The sequence below is a fragment of the Mesocricetus auratus genome, unplaced genomic scaffold (assembly GCF_017639785.1).
Source record: "Mesocricetus auratus isolate SY011 unplaced genomic scaffold, BCM_Maur_2.0 Super-Scaffold_100003, whole genome shotgun sequence".
Lineage (NCBI taxonomy): Eukaryota > Metazoa > Chordata > Mammalia > Rodentia > Cricetidae > Mesocricetus > Mesocricetus auratus.
In genome coordinates, this window is record NW_024429188.1 from 96,258,917 (window position 1) to 96,273,338 (window position 14,422).

Consider the following 14,422-nt stretch of genomic DNA (forward strand, 5'->3'; position numbering starts at 1 on the left):
ATTTTCTTTCTAATAGGACAGGACAATTGGGAATGTAAGACACAGGGTAAAGTAAATAGCTATTCAATGTTGGTGCTGAATTGAGGGCAATACTAAGAATAGGCAGGCCAAGAGAATACAGGGTACTGTGTCAAGTCACAGATTGTTCATGTTAGGTCTGCGGCACCCAAATAGATGGCAACAGTCACAACATCAGAGGCCAAGGTCAAGAGGGTAAAGATTGACCAAGAGAAAACAGCATATTTTATAGCTCAGGTTGTTAACTTAAGGAATAGATCAGCTATGGTGTCTAAGCCTGGTTGAGTGGAAGGATCAATTATAGCACAGATTGAGTCTACATGCAATGAACAGTTCAAACTGGAAACAGGCAACAAAGAATAATGGTGGAGATAAAAGGCAAAGAATGAATTGAAACAAAAAAAGAGGGGAAAAAGACACATATAAGCAGATTTATCTACTTACACATGGACTATATTGTAACTTTATGTGCAGTACAGAGGTCAAAGTAATGTGTCTTTCTCAGTCACTGTCAGCCTTTTTTGAGATGGTGTCTTACTTGCCCTGGAGCTCACCTGATCAGGTTAGTTAAGCAGACCATCAAGCTCCAGGAATCCCTAAATGCCCAGTGCTAGGATTATAGATGCAAAATATCAAACCAGGACTTTCCAAGGGTTCTGAGGCTCAAACTTTACTGAATAAGCCATTTTCACAGCTCCTTAATGTCAATTTTATTTAGAGATAAAAATGCATATATCAAGAGTACAATATAAGGAGTTGGACAAATGTGCATACCCTTGTAACAAAAACCCAAATCAATATACACAGATATTTCCATCATCCCAGAAGGACAATATTTAAGTTAATTCTTCATCACAAATCATTGTCCCAAGCAATCATTCTGTCATTTTAAGATCTTATATTGATTATTTTATTCATTTGTCCTCTCTCTCTGTCTCTCTCTTTCTGTCTCTCAGACAAGATGAGCTAAGGTCATATTGTATAACGTACACATTATTCTCTTGCTTCAGTGTCTGAAGTGCTAAGGGTATAGACCTGTGCCATCATGCCTAGCCTGTCTGTCCTTGAGCTGAAGTGGAATACATAGTGTACTTGCCTTTGTGTCTTGTTTCTTTCACACATTTATATGTGCCAGTAATAAATAATATTGCTGAATAATATTCCACTGTATAGGTATAGTACAATTTATTTGTCCATTCTCCAATTAAAATACATTGAATTTGTTTAAATATGGGGTTTTAAAATTAACGTTATTTTAGACAGTCTTGTTTAAGTCTGTGGGCATATGTTTCTGTTTCTCCTGGGGAGAGGGAATAGAAGTCACAATGATGGGTCTCATGGCAGGTGGATGCCTAATCAGAAGGAACTGCCCACAATGTTCCAAAACTGTTATAGCATCTTTTACTTTTGCCAATAAAGCACAAGAGTATCAGTTACTTCACATACAAAGACTTTGTCTTGTCAGTCATTTTAATTTTAGCCATTCTGGTGGGTGTATGGCGGTATCATACTGTGGCTTTAATTTGCATTTAACTGATTCCTAGTGACACTGAACATCTTTTTCATGTGATTAGTAAGGATGGCCTATTTTTAGTGTGGTAGGCTACATATTTCTTCTATTAATTAAGCTCAAACAGTGGTAGCTTGAAGGGTTTAGTGATTGGGAAGGGCAGAGTTAATGGAGATTATAAAATGGACTAATGTACTTTTATCAAAAATGGTTTGCTTGGGTTGTTCGGGGATCTCCACCAGATACTCTCTGCCAACAACTCAACCAAATTCAACCCAATCAAACCACTGCAAGACTTGCCTGGCTACAAAACAAGGCCAGTTCAGACTCAGTATCCCCTATTACGAGGAGTCCTCACTAGGGTCAGCCTCATAAATTTCAGGAAGTTTCCATTGCACTAGGTTTCCACACTGCCTCCCAAATACCCTCCCTCCAGTTCCAGCTGTCTCTCCCCAAAATCTCTTCCTCCATCTCTTTCCCCCACTACCTGTTCCCTCTAACTCTTGTTCCCACTTGTCCCTAGTCCACCTGCAAAATCTAATCTATTTCCCTTTCCCAGGGAGATCCATACATCTCTCCTAGATCCCCCCACTCTTTGCCTAACTCTCTGGGTCTATGGATTGTAATTGATTATCAATTAACTCAATGGCCAATACTCATCTATAAATGAAAATATACCATTGTTGACAATATACAATATTGTTCAAATATATAATATTTGTTTTTCTGGGTCTGGATTGCCTCACTCAGGATGACTTTTCTGTAGCTATATCCATTTGCCTGCAAATTTCATGATGTCATCTTTTTCATCCCTAAACATTCCAGACAGATCATTGAATGCAGAGAGGTCAAGTTGTTGTTTCCTGCATGCTGTCTTCACACCTACCTTCTAGTCTGTTTGGTGAGGGAAAGTACTCTACAGGCTATGGAAAGAGAAACCTGGACACTCACCCAGGCAAAAAAACCTTTACCTACACTCTGGCCTGCCTATAAGATGCACTGCGGCAATGGCGATGCAGAACTTGTGGGAAGGGCCAACCCAAGTCTGGTTTAACTTGATGCCATGCTGTGAGAGGAAGACCATGCCCTGGATGGTTGGGAAATGGGAACTGGATATCCCAGAGACCTACGGTAGAGTCAAACATAACCAGTCTAAAAAATTCAATGAAATTATTTCTAATGATATTCTTACATACTAATAAATAACTACCTTGTCAAGTTGTCAACAGAGAACCTTCCTGCAGCAACAGATGGGAGCATATATAAAGAACCACAGCTAGACATTATGCAGACAGTTTAATTTGAAGATCTCTATCAAGTCCCTCCTTTCAGAGATGAGGGAAGCCCATGGGAAGAGAGAGAATATAATTGTAGGAATCAGTGGGCATAGAACACACCAGGAGAACATGGCCTAACAAGTCAACTATGCAAGGTTCATGTGTGCTCACAAACAGAAATGGCAAGCACAGGGCCTGCCAGGGTCTGCACCAGGTCCACTGTGTACATGGTATGGCTGTAAGCTTGGTGTTTTTGTGCGACTCCTAACACTAGGTTTGGGTGTGCCTAACTCTTTTGCCTGATCTTAGGACTCTTCCTCCTATTGGGTTGCCTCATTCAGCCTCAATATTAGGCCCTTTGCCTTGTATTACTATTTTGTTTTGTAATGTGTTGTTGTTGTGTCTTGGAGACCTGTTCATTTCTTAAGGGAAATGGAAGAAGAGTGCATCTGGGGGAGAGGAGAGGTGACAGGGGCTTAGAAGGAGTGTAGGAAGCAGAAACTGTGGTTGGATGTAATGTGTGAATAAAGAATGTATTTTCGATTAAAAACATAGATCTAATTTTAAAAAGATAAAAAATGTTTTGCAATAGTTATTTTGTCTACCCCAGGAACAAACTGTTTGTTGCTACCATTTGAACAGTCATTGTTTTAAACTGTGCAAAATAATGGTTTCTTTTTCTTGAACTATTTCTTTTTCATGATTCTTCTATAATTTTTCAAATATTTTACAATTTTACCCAAATATTACCATTCATCTTTCCAGGACTCAAGTTTAATTTCTAGACAGGAATAAATGACAGTCAACTACTTAAAACATACTGTTCAAAGATTTATGTCTCACCAGTCAGCACATGATGCTAAGGATGGCCTTAGTATTGTGTTACTGTATTGTAATTTAGCTGTCACTGAGTTTGAATAATGGTATTGCTGAAAAATAATTTAAAAATCAGGACAGAGGGAAAGAGCAGCAGACAGATAATAGAGAAAAATCACACTGGTAAAAAACAAAGCAACACAGTTACCCCCAAACTGAAGAAATGCCCATATTTGGTGTGAAAAACTGCAACACACAGTGACTTGGTGTGATTTTATTCTCTTCCAGCCAAATGAATTTGGTATCCTAAGGCTGAAGGTGAGGAGAGGATTAACAAGCAGCTGGATTCATTTCAGAAGCTTGAATGCTGTAACTTGAAGGGATCTGCAAGGTCATCTAATACAATTCCCTATAGAGTGCCAGGAATCAGCTCATAGAGCACATAAATGTTTCTACCTTTTAAAGTCTATTGGGCATAGTAAGAGCCTCTGTAGCTACACAAAATAAATCTGTTGTCTTCAGATTCCAGAAATTCCTAAGTTGAAAAAAATATTGCTGTCCCCTACCCTCAGCTCAGAGCTTAGTCATTAATCCTTACATTATCACTTAAAGACTACAAGTCTTCATTGTAATCATTCCTTTTCATACCTGATTATCAATAGCCTCACAAAATTCTATCTCTCAAAATATCAATTTCTTAAAACTGTTATGACCACAGAGAAGCCTTGTCTCAAAAAAACAAAAAAACCTATTTTGACAAGAACAGAAAATAGTTGTAATATATAATCTTAATTCAGAAGGTATGCAATTTACTTTCATATTACATTAGGATTTAGGATCCAGTGTAAGCACTGGTTGCTTGTAATGTTAAATGCTTTATAAATGTAATTATCTTTACTATTTCATTGAATTTCAGTTTACAAATAATAATTGTGTATATTTGGAGAGAACAATATGATATTTCAATCTGAATATACATTATATAAAGATTCCACAATACAAATTAACATATCTGTAGCTGACCAATTTATTCCTTTTCTGAGGAGAATGTTAAAATCAAGTTTAGAAATCTTGAAATGCAGAAACTATAAAGATGAAGGTGGTATCAGCACTAAAAGTGGTTGATAACCAACAAAACTCTTATGTTTTGAAAATGTACTGTCTTAAACCTTGACTCCCTGACCTAAATCATTCGTTGGTGTGGGAATAAATGAGGAGAAAGTTTAATATAAAGCTTTTCTTTAGTCATTATTATACTTTGTCATGTTAATGTAAATCATAAAACTCAATGACCTCTTATTGTTTCAGGATCCCAAAGAAATATCACTCTTAATGTTAGCATATTTACTACTCAGCATCTTAGGTATGTAGGTGAAAACAGATGTAGAACATTGAGTTCTAACTGTTAAATCTACAAGAAATACTGCACAGACATTTTTGTTTAACTAGACAGCAGATACAATAAGTTTTTACTTCTTTTGCAGTAAATTCTCATTTGTTTGCTTTGTGTTATCTTACAAAAAGCAAACAAATGAGAGTTTACTGCAAAAGAATTAAATCAGAAATTTAAGGTATTATAGCATTGTTTTCTTTGTGGAAATTTGATATCATTCAGTATCACTGTAGTTACTGTATTATTAACAGATCATTAATGATGATATGTCAATATTCTACAGCTGATTCCTATAAAAGCTATAATACACGCACCTTTCCATAAGTATTTAAGTCTAAATTTCAACTGATTGTCTACAACTCTTGCTGCCTGAAACTAAAAGCCAGGCATATAGTTTGGATGGAATAACGATATGTGTTCAATCAAAAGAGGCTAAAATCTAGGAAAATAGTGGCTTTCTGATGATTTCTAAGCAATCCACAGTTCTATTGTTGGATCAGAAACAACTAAAGACCTAAAAGAATTTCATTAAAAACAAATTCAATCTTTCCTAAAATATGCTATGTATCTCAAACTTAATGTCTACAGTAACTTCCATTTTTTTCTTTTTAAATTTAAATTTACATTAGAAACAGGTTTGCTTCACATGTCAATTCCAAGTCCCTCTCCTTTTCCCTCCCCTCCTCCCACATCCTTCCACCAACCCCTCCAATATCCCCTCATTTCCCCAGGGAGGGTGTGGCCCAACATGGGGGTGTCCATAGTCTGTCATTTCATCCAGGTCAGGGCCTAGACCCTCCCCTGAGAGTCCAGGGTAAGAGTGCATCTCTCATTGTTAGATGGGAGTCCAAAGTCGATTTGTATACCTGGGATAAATACTGATCTACTGCCCAAGGCTCAATAGATTACCTAGGCCTCCTCACTGACACCCACTTTCAGGGGGTCTTGATCAGTCCCATGCTGGATTTCCAGCCATCAGTCTGGGATTCAAGAGATAACACTTGTCACGTCAGCTGTTTCTGGGGGTTGAACCAGCCCAGTCTTAACCCCTTTGCTCTCAGTCATCCCTCTCTGTCACTGGATTCCTTGAGTTCAGTTCAGTGTTTAGCTGTTGGAGTCTGCCTCTGCTTCCATCAGCCATTGAATGAAGATTCTGTCTCCCAGACTATCTGGCCATGGGATTGTAGGCTGGTACTCCCCAGATCTATGTCTAAAATCCATATATGAGAGAGTACATGTCATGTTTCTCTTTTTGTGACTGGGTTACCTTACTCAGGATGGTTTCTTCTAGTGCCATCCATTTGCCTGCAAATTTCCGGATTCCATTGTTTTTGTTTTCTGCTGGATAGTACTCCATTGTGTAAATGTACCACAATTTCTCTATCTACTCTACAGTTGAGGGGCATCTAGGTTGCTGCCAAGTATTAGCTATTGCAAATAATGCTGCTATGAACATAGTGGAACAGACATCCTTGTATAAATGGGCATCTTTTGGATATATGCCTAAGAGTGGAGTTGCTGGGTCTTGTGGTAGACTGATTCCATTTTCCTGAGGAATCTCCATACTAATTTCCAAAGGGGCTGTACAAGTTAGCACTTCCACCAGCAGTGGAGGAGTGTTCCCCTTTCACCACAACCTCTGCAGCATAAATTGGCATTGGTGTTTTTGATTTTAGCCATTCTGACAGGAGTAATATGGTATCTCAGAGATGTTTTGATTTGCATTTCCTGAATGGATAAGGATGTTGAGCACTTTCTCAAGTGCCTTTCAGCCATTTTAGACTCCTCTATTGAGAATTCCCTATTTAGTTCTGTAGCCCACTTTTTAATTGGATCTTTTGGTGTTTTGGAGACTTGCTTCTTGAGTTCTTTGTAAATTTTGGAGATCAGCCTTCTGTGGGCTGACTTTTTGTCTTGATGACTGTGCCCTTTCTGGAGGCATTGCCGTCCCTGACCTCAAAAACTATTATAGAGCTGTAGTCCTGAAAAAAGTTTGGTATTGGCACAAAAATATACAGGTAGACCAATGGAATTGAAATGAACACCCTGATATTAACCCATACATGTATAAACATCTGGTCTTCGACAAAGAAGCTAAAAATATACAATGGAAAAAAGAAAGCATCTTTAACAAATGGTGCATGCATAACTGGATGCTGGCATATAGAAGAATGCAGATAGATCCCTGTCTATTGCCATGCACAAAACTTAAGTCCAAATGGATCAAAGGCCTCAACATAAATCCAGCCACACTGAACCTCTTAGAAGAGAAAGTGGGTGGTACCCTTTAACGAATTGGTACACGAGATAGCTTCCGGAACATAACACCAGTAGCACAGACAGTGAGGTCAACAATTAATAAATGGGACCTCCTGAAACTGAGTAACTTCAATTTTTAAAGAAGCTTAAAAATATTTGAACTGGGAACTAGAGAGATGGCTCAGTAGTTAAGAGCAAGACAGTCTTCCAGGAATCTACAAGGAAGAACCCTGTTAAGATGCCTAGCAATAGTAGATACATAGCCGCAACTGGTCATCTCCTTTGACAAGATTGGTACCTAGCCCATTTGGCATCAGAAAGTTGTCATTCAAAAGCTAGTGGAAACAGATGCAGACCCACAACTGTACATTAGGTAGAGTTCAGGGAATCCTGTAAAACAGGGAAAGAAAGAACTGTAGGAGCCAGAAGGGTCAAGGACACCACAAAAAATTCACAGAATCAACTAAGCTGGACTCATTGGGGTTAAGAGAGAGTGAACTCATAACCAGGGAGTCTGGCACTCTGCATATGTATCACAGTTGTGTAACTTGGTCCTCTTGTGAGACTCCTAACAGTGGTAACAAAGGCTGCATCTGACTCCTTTTTTGGATTTTGAGACCCTACACCTCATACTGTGTCAATTTGCTTAGTCTTGATATGCCATGTTTTGTTAATATTCATGGAAGACCTGTTCTTTCCTGAACAAAAACAGAGGAGGATTGGGTTCAGGGTGAGAACAGGGGCAGGGAGGAAGAAGGGACTGGGAGGAAAAGAGGGAGGGGAATCTTTGGTCAGGATGTGAAATAAATAAATTCATTAATTAAAACAAGAAGAGTAATCCCTAACAGCCAAGAAATAGAATCAGTATTAGGCTGTCTTGACAGCTCCTCTAAAACAAAATTACTCAAAAACTCTTCAATTTAGCCTTAGATTCATAGGACAAAGACAAAAAATAAAACCACACTCTGCCTAAATATCAAAAGAATTGCCTCTAGCCCCATTGGTAGTATTGTTCCCCTCTGAAACTTCCTAGCCTGGACCTTCAGACTCCATTTTGTTCCAGGACTATTGTCTTCCAAGACACTACTAGGATGGTCCACTTAGGCCCCATTTACAGTGTTTAACCAGTTTCCTATTTGAATGTTCCAACGTATTCTGCATTTTGCTAAAAAGCCAGAATATCTAGGACTATCATTGCTATAGCCTACTTTTTTGGTACCAGTTATGTTTCTATTACTGTGAAGAGACACCATGAACAAGCCAATTTAGAGAATAAAACATTTAAATGGGGATTACAGTTTCAAAGGTTTGAGTACATGCAGTCATGGCAGGGTGCATTGCAAAGCATAGACAACAGTGGCACTGAAGCAGCATCTGAAAGTTTATAATCTGAGACACAGCCATGGGGTAGAGAGAAACTTAACTGGGTATAGCATGAGCTTTAGAAACCTCAAAGCCTACCCCCAGTGACACACCGCCTCAAAAAAGCCACACCTCCTAATCCTTCCCAATCTGTTCCACTACCTGGGGACCATGTATTCAAACATATGAGGTTATGGGGGACATTCTCATTCAAACCTCCAGGGCATATATTTTATGACTTTCCCTTTCTCCCAAATCAAGCTAAGAGACTTCTGAATTCTCTATTACAAGAAAACTCCTGTCAAGAGAAACATGTATGTCTTCACTATTTGACTAAGCTTTCCTGACAAGCCAAGGACCAAGTTTTCTCCAACTCAGCTCTTAAGTCTTAATAAATACTGCTGACAGTTGTGCCCTTGTTGATTAATTACATGAGCATATAGCAAGGCCTGGAAATTACTGGTAGATGCTGAGAATAGCTGAATATGTATCTCAGAAACCTGTGTCACACAACATTGGGCTCTAGATTTAGGATATCCATAACTAAGTCATTCCTGGGTGAGGTACTTAAATAGCTAAAGAAACTGCAGATGTTCCCGTTACATTAATAGCATCACAGCTAAACAGCCAATAAAACACAGCAATAGAGGAACACACGTAGAGCATGACTGATGGGGAAGGTTTTTAGAGCATAAACAACCCTGGGCTGCCAAGGCAGAAACTACCTGGGTCCTGTCCTAGACTCTTAATGCTGACTTCTGTGAATGTGGCTATTTCCTTTGTATCAAAATCAGATTATGGATATTTTTAAAACAAATAGATGAAATTTCAAGTTGGCCTATGAAGCCAATAGTCTAGAGCACAATGAGATATAAAATTAATGATTTTTTTATCTCAGAACTCATGAAAACATTAGAATCTATATGATTCAGGTTAGCATATAATTAATTGCTGCTTCAGTCTAGAATTGTTTAGTGTACATTCAGTTCCTTTCCTTGGTATAAGAATCATGACATATACATCTATATTTCAGGTTCAAACCTAGGCAATTACTACTCAAACCAGGACATGCTTTAAAAATATCTGTGTTGATTGATTGATGTAGAAAATGAGAAATCTGCTTACTGATGTGGCCTCACAGCTGTGATGTTGAGATTAGCAAGGTAATATACATTACCAGTGGCACTGCTTTTAGCTTGCTAAATAAGAGATGGTATGAGTGCAGAGGAAATGCTCAGATCAGAATCAATTTTCTATTTCCTTCCAAACATTTCCAGTGCTCCGCAAATATAGAGCAGCATAATGGGGTCTGTTGGCTTCTTTGAAAAGCTATTTTTTGAAGAAGTCTGGAATTTCTATATCTAGCCATGAAAGGATAGTTTAAAAGACTTTCTCAGAATCATAGCTCTGTAGTATCCACCAAGATCACTCTTATGTTTAGGAGGAAAGTGGTTCCCATGTGGTTTATAGTAAGGCATTCCAGAGATGCACTCAACCCCAACCCTAGTCAACAATATCTCTCATTATAACTTTTCTCTCGCTTACAGCCATTCTTTGTGCAACTGAAATTCTTACCTCGAGGTAACTTTTGTATGCAGAGGGGAAATGCAGAAAATGAGGAGAAAAGAAAAAAAAAGAAATGTGTTCAAGACGTTAAGGGAACTCAAGCCCAGATATGGATGGGAAGAGGTAGGTAAAAAGTAAAGAGATGCTTATAAACTTCACTTCTTTCATTCTTTTAAAGAAAAATGTATACCAGAAATATAATCAAAGGGGAGATTAAGGGCCTAAGAGAAAAAATACTTTGTTTTACATGGATAAACAAAATGACCATTTAAATATGTCTTATAAAGCTAACAACTTTCTTACTATTACACATTAGGTATACAACCTTGTCGTTCAGTGGCACTTACCTTTATTCTAAGAACACATAGGAAGGAGACAGAGACAACAGGATCCTAGGGAATGCTTGTCAGTCAAGACAAATCTGTGAGATCCATATTGAATGATGGACCCTGACACAAGAATACAACAGAAAGTGATAGAGGAATATATCTAACACTGACTTCTGGCCCCCATATATGCATGCATGGGCTTGTACATTTGTGCACATACACACATACATGAAATAAATTAATAACTATTTCAAAAAAGAAAACAGAATGAAAATATATCTTCTTCATGGCCATCTGTGAACTTACATTTAATATTTTTCTTCTTCCTTTGAATGAAAGCTATCTACAATTACATTGATTTCAGTCTATGAGCATTACATACTTATTAAAACCTAGGGATATTTGTACTTTCTTTTTTATGGAAATTATCCCAATATGAAATTGTTTTTAGAACACACTTATTTTCTACTTTCATTATCTAATTATAAACCCTATGAAAAAGTAGACCTTTTACCTTTAAGTTCCATTGTATCCTCGTTGGTTTGGCCATAATTTAACTGCAAACATTATTTAATAAACTCGCATTTAAAAGAATGAACTAATGACCAAAGGAATTAGCAAGTAATGAAAAGAGGTATAGGTGGCTTCTAGGAAGATCTGGCTGAACATGCTATGGTGAATAAAATTATCTTGATTTTATGGCTTCCTATTGGGCTATTTGGGAGAAAAATAAAAATCTCAAAAGCAAACAACTTTGTTGGGAAAAGTTTCCCGAAGCTTAAATTGGTAAAGAGAAAAACATTGACATGGCTGAAAATTCCAGGATGTTTGATCATTGTATTATCAATTTGGTTGTTAACATAGACCAGTGATTATGAAGGTGAATTATAGGAAGAAATAACAAACATAATGACTGGGGGGAAATTAATGTTTAAAGGTAACAATGCAACCAAAATGCAATTTTCTTTGAGGTAAGAGGTATGATACATAGAAGGACATAAAATTGTGATTAGAGAAAATAGTCAGAGTTCAAGGTGACACACATTATATACTGCATGGTAGAGCTGAGACACAGAGAATAGGAAGTTGAGGAACAGTTCAAGAACAGAATGGAATCTTAAATCACCCAGTCCTAACTTTCCTAACTGTCCAGATTCTTCTGGAAAACATCACTAAACTAGGGAACAGTGAGCCTCCTACTCATGAGCCATGAGCCAAAGCATACACATACACACGCACTCACATGCACACACACATACACACACACACACACACACACACACACACACACATGAATATATATTAAAAACTCTACAATGCTAGGAAGTTCATGATTGTGGGAAGTTTGAATGTTGCACATCTAGAGTCAGATTATCTTGGACTATCTTTAGCTTGCTTAGCAGCCATTCATTGTCCATGTAAGTGTCTGAGCTACTATCCTTTTGGGTATGAGGTAAGTCCCTTGGAATATATTAATAATCCACTGTTCCCATCATCAACCTGAAAGCTAACACTATCATCAGGAAGTATCTGAGCCCTAAAGCAGAGATTTATCCCATTTTCTATAACTCACCTATGTGATGTTTCCAATGATGCCTTTTTAAAGTACCTTAACTGTGAATTTCTTTTGTTCTGAAACTAAAAAGTTCATGAGACCTTTTCCCCACTGGAACATGGTATTTGTGGCAATTTAAATTCATGTTCCCAAGCCATAGTCACTCACACATAGTTCAAGAGTAAACTATCTCTTATTGTCTTTGAAGTGAGAGCTGTGGTTTTTGGACATAATCCTGTGTGCATTTTCCCAATTAATGTAGAAAGCCTATCTGTGCAAGTGACAGTATGTGATCACTGATTTTGAAAAACCCTGACTAGAATAAAAGGTAAAGGAATTTCTTCTTAACTTCTTGATTTTCTTCCAGCTCTTAGACATACAGCTTGTTTCTAAACCTTTCCTTTTCTATATGAAAAATATTTTAACTTTCTGTAACTCTCTATTTCACACCATAAGTATATGGATAACTAATCTAATTCAGAGTAAAATGAGAATGCATTAAGATTTCTCAATCCCAATTTTACAAACATTTTAACAATGCCCTTCCTGAGCTAAATCAATGGAAGGTAAATAAGATGGACCTTGAAGGACATTATCAGTGACCAGTTTTACTACAGTTAAGGTCAACTACAAGAGGGAAGCATCCGCTGGTTCATCAGGATGTGCTGTTGAATATTCATGTGGAATTAGGATCTGTTGGCTGTGCTATCTATTTAGATTAAACCTGGATTACAGGCTTTCTCCCTACACAGGATCAGAAAGGGTAATGAAATCTCAGAGCAAAGAAAGTGACTCTAATCCCCATATATCTATCTGATTCTTGATGTGCCCTCCAAGAAGAAAATGCCACTCCCTGGAGCACAAGGCCCTTAGGGATGAAATTACCAGTGTGTCATTTTTAGATCCATTAGGACTAAGATGCAGGATGGTTGCTAGGATACTATATATGAATCAGGAAAGAAAACGTTGCCTAATGTTAGGTACAGAGATGCAGACTCAAGCCTGTTTTGCATACAATGTAATGGGCTGTTACTTATTAGCATCATGATTAGGACCATTTCCAATAGTTCCTGTCTGTTTTCCTTCTGAGAGTTAGGTCAGTTGGTAAAGAGTGTTTATACTTTATATTTTGAGCAATAATTGAATTTGTGAAAGTTGAGTCTCATAATTGCTACTGAGGAAAGTATTAATGAGTATGAAGGACATTGTAATGTATGTACGTGTGCATATGGGTGCATATGTGCATTTGTGTGCGTGTGCGTGTGCGTGTGTGTGCGCGCGTGTGTGTGTGTGTGTGTGTGTGTGTGTGTGTGTGGTGTTTTCTCTCACTATTAAATGGTAACTTCAATTTGGGAATGAAATCACCCTCCATTGATTTCCAGTGTATTCTGCTATCGTCCAGATAGCACTTTCAAAGACTTCTGTAAATGAGATTTGTAGCTGAGGTAATTGCTGCTGCAAAAGCATGCAATAGAAGGCAAGCTTTATAACTGCCACTTTTGTCATGTTGTAACTTAACTGCCTCCTTTCCAAATCAAAGCGGAGTGGGACTGAAGATGACATTCTTCTTCATTTTTGACCTTGCTTCTTATCGTATATATGGAGTATATACTCTAGATGATCCTTTCAAATATATCTCACCACATAATACTAATTACCTAACTAGAATGATCATGATTAAGTGAGCTAATTGCATGATGTCAAATGCTCACTTAATTGCTCTTATATTCTGGATCCCACCCTTAACACTAACAAATACTAACCAATCCTTTTGCAAGAAGTTCTTACTGCTGTTAGCTAAGATTGCGATCCATTACTATTGAAGGCAAAGCATTGGTGGGGACAAGAAGAAAGGAGTCTAAAATGTTCTCGTCACAGACAGGTTCTGTCTTCATTTGGTAGCTGAGTTATTCTTGAACATTCCCCTCATCCTGGTGTATGGTCTGTAATTGAGGCTCTACACAAACCACAAGTCCCTATGTATGAATGTCTGAGGAGGACTCATTAGGACAACACTATATACCCAGACAGGGCCTTCTCCACAACATTATAATTGGAATTGTGAGTTTGTCTGGCCTCATCCTAGCTCAATATACTGCTGTGTCCAGTAATCACTTACTCTTACTCTAAGTATTTGAAACACATCAATCTTTTTCTGTATTTCATATCATCCATCCCCATTTCAGACTTCACGAATAACATGTAGATATGTTTACTCAGTACACCCTAAACTAATATTTCTATAAAGGAATAATTTTGTCATCTTAGTAAAATATGAAGAATCAAGTGAGAGTGTAGTGTGTTTATTCTAATTAAACATCAAAGGATCCAATTTAA